Below are 3,113 nucleotides of genomic sequence, written 5' to 3'. Positions count from 1 at the left end.
ATTCAACATGATGTGGTGCGTGTAAGAAGCACTAGAATGATAGTCGGGCTGCATGAAATGCGCATGTTAGTGGACGTAACTCGTGTTTCTTTCTCCCTTGTATCCGCCAAAAGACCGAGAAGAGATATAGACTGCACGTCTCCCCCTTTCGCTTCTGTCGCAGTCTCGCCTTCTACGTCCGCGCGTGTTTGGGCATCGTGGTATATGGGTACGGAACACTAGGGTGTTAGTACTAATGTATCACGGCCCGTGAGATAAACATGATTGATTGGAAATTGCAAGAGAGAGAGAGATAGATAGAGAGATAGAGATAGAGAGAGAGAGAGAGGGGTAGCTAAGCCAAGCCAAGCCAAGCCAAGCCAAGCAAAAGCCAAGCCAAGGTAAGGTAAGGTAAGGTAAGGTAAGGTAAGGTAAGGTAAGGTAAGGTAGGTTGAATGAATGTGTACCCTAGTGGCCAGACAGGACATTTCCCAGTGGTTGTCTCCAGTGTGTTCTGTGTCTATGTCTGCTGTACGTTCCCTGGTTTGCTTGGTGTTGTTTCTACGCTTCCCTCTTTTACCTGTCTCTGGTCATCATGGCTGATGCTTATTGGTGCTGTTTCCGAATTTTTCTTTTTGTTTTTTCATATGAGACGGGTGGGCTACACCTGGAGGTAGTGCAATACCAGGGCAACCCTTGACAGTGCCGAGGCGAGCTTCAGACACACTGTCTCGGGCCAAAAATAAGATTAATATTGTGAGTCCAAATAGGGCTCGTATCACATATTAAGCTGATAAGAACATAATTTATTTCGGGATGTTAGTTGCGTTACACTGGTAATGGTGGCTCCACCTTCCTCGATGGTCCACGTTACGCAGAGCCGACGAGAGGCTTTCCTGGCCTCAGTCCAAACATTGCAGAGTTCATTTGTAGATGCTCTGTAGGATCCCTCTGTGCCTCCGGAAAGGAAACCCTCCACGTCACTTGGGGAGCATGTTGTGCGCAGGCGCTTGCTCACGGTGTCGAAGAGGTCCTCTTTGGCTATCCTTGCCACCGCTGGGTCCCGCGATGTCAGGAGCTTGAACCCTCCGTCGATCCTTGCAATATCGCTTGTCTCTGCCGCAAGAGGGATGCCGCAGCATCCCAATCCGGATTTACCGTAGATGTAGTCATTGGTGGCATTGTTGGGAACTTAGAGAGTCCTCGTTATGAGAGGTCGCAGTTCCTGGTCGAGTTTCGTCCAGCCTGTTTTCCCCAGGCGTCCACAGCGCATGGCAAAGGTAAGGGGCGGGTAGACGAATGTCTTCAGCGCATCAAGTCGTTGCCAAGGCGCTAACATCGATGTCAGGATTCGTTTCCCCGTGTTGATGGCAGTATCAATTGTTGAGACATCCTTTAGTACATTAAAGCCCACCGGTCGCCCGAGGTAGTTGAAGGACTCAAACTCCGCCATAGTGCTGATGGGCCTGCCATTGATGTGGAACACTGTGTCTCGTAGTCCGACCGGTTGGTGCCCAGAGATGTGGAGGGTCCTGCATTTGCTGGGGTTGAGGGACAGCCGGAGGGAGGATGCCACGGTGACAATCCTGTCGATGCGGTGCTGTAGGAGCTGGGGATCCTCTGCGAGCGGTGTTACGTCGTCAGCGTATGCCAAGATGGCGTGGTCTCTGTTGGGTCCCTGGATGTCACGAAGTATAGGATCTACTGCCAAATTGAACAGCAAGCCACTAAGCGGGCATCCTCGCCGTATCCCGCGTGCCATAGGCATGGGCGCTGTGGAGTCGCCACTGGTGAGGACTCGACTAGGGTTATCAGAGTAGAGGTCAGATATGATTGCTGTGAAGTCAGGTCCGGCGCCAGCTACTTCCACAGCTCTGATGATGGCACTGTGAGGGATAGAGCCGAAGGCATTTGAAAACTCAAGGAATGCCGCACACAGCTCCCTGTGGTTGGCCCTGGCATCGTTGATGCGTCGCTGCTGAATGTAGTTGTGTTCATACACGCCGTCGTATGGCATAAATCCTTTCTGCGTGTGGCTCAATACATCGTTCTGCGCGATCCATGACTGTAGTCTAGAAGCTAGGCAACCGGCGTACAGTTTGTTCAGCGTTCTTGCAATAGAGATGGGTCTCCAGTTACCGATCTCATCCGGGTTCCCTTTTTTGAAGATGAGGACTGTTTTCGATGTACGCCAGGAAGCGGGGACACGCTTGTGCTTAAGGCAGATGTTGAATGTCACTGCCATAAATATACCATCAGGGTCGACGTCCAGCCAATGCCTATAGGTGAGACGGTCGTCGCCGGGCGCGGTGTTTTCGGTGTTGGCGGCCTTCCGCCTGACCTCCTGTGGCGTGAAGTAGCTGAGGTCCATCTCAGTGGTTGCACAGGGGCGATGTTGTAGAAAACTTGTGTCGCAGTCCTCTGGCTGCCAAAGGGCAGAGAAATGGTTCTCTACTTGCTCGCATGGGATTTGGCACCTCGTTGAAGGTCCGTCACAGATGAGCCGTACCGCTTGGCACCTGTTTCTTTTGTACAGTTTCTGGATCTGTCGTGGGTCTTCCGGGTTGAGCTGTCTCATGCGAGAGCCTTCGCTACGAGGAGGGGGCAGGCGGACCGCACTGGATGCTGCTTTGGTGGCTTCTTCAAGGATACCTTCGAACCTGGCCCAGCTGGCGTCTGAGACGGTGACATCAAGGATGGCATTCAGCTCAGGAACAAAGCTTGATAATACGAACGTCTCCCGAGCTTCATCGTGTGGTTGGGCAGGGTGTTGGGCGTCATCTTCCTCAGCTGGTATGCCGCCGGCCTCTTCCACCTGGTCCGTAGTCGTGAGGGCAGAGGACTCGATGGTGTCACTGCTTAGAGGTTCTGTGGAGATGCATGCTTCGCTCCCATCTGACGCGGTGGGCAGAGAATCAGCCTGGGAGCCTCTTGAGTCTACTTCCGGACCCAGCTGAGGGGCCACTGCTGATGGAGGGGGTGCATTGTTTCCCCCAATTAGCATGTCGACGGCCTCTTCCACTTGGATTGGGGCAGTGAAGGCAGAGGGCTCGGTGATGTTACAGCTCGGAGGTTCTGTGGGGGTGCATTCAACGCTCCCATTTAGCGTGGTGACCGAAGAATCAGCGGGGGGG

At 53.1% G+C, this 3,113-nt stretch overlaps 1 non-coding gene across 1 annotated transcript; it reads right to left on the bottom strand.

Annotated features, from left to right (window-relative positions):
* Nucleotides 1–630: 630 nt before the first annotated feature.
* On the bottom strand, nucleotides 631–819 carry LOC135372919 (U2 spliceosomal RNA). The gene has a single exon (XR_010416173.1). It is a non-coding gene; the product is annotated as a U2 spliceosomal RNA (small nuclear RNA).
* Nucleotides 820–3,113: the final 2,294 nt, after the last annotated feature.

This window comes from Ornithodoros turicata, unplaced genomic scaffold (assembly GCF_037126465.1).
Source record: "Ornithodoros turicata isolate Travis unplaced genomic scaffold, ASM3712646v1 Chromosome17, whole genome shotgun sequence".
Taxonomy (NCBI): Eukaryota; Metazoa; Arthropoda; class Arachnida; order Ixodida; family Argasidae; genus Ornithodoros; species Ornithodoros turicata.
The sequence above is the reverse complement of the archived record's forward strand: the minus strand, read 5'-3'. Positions and strand labels throughout refer to the sequence as shown.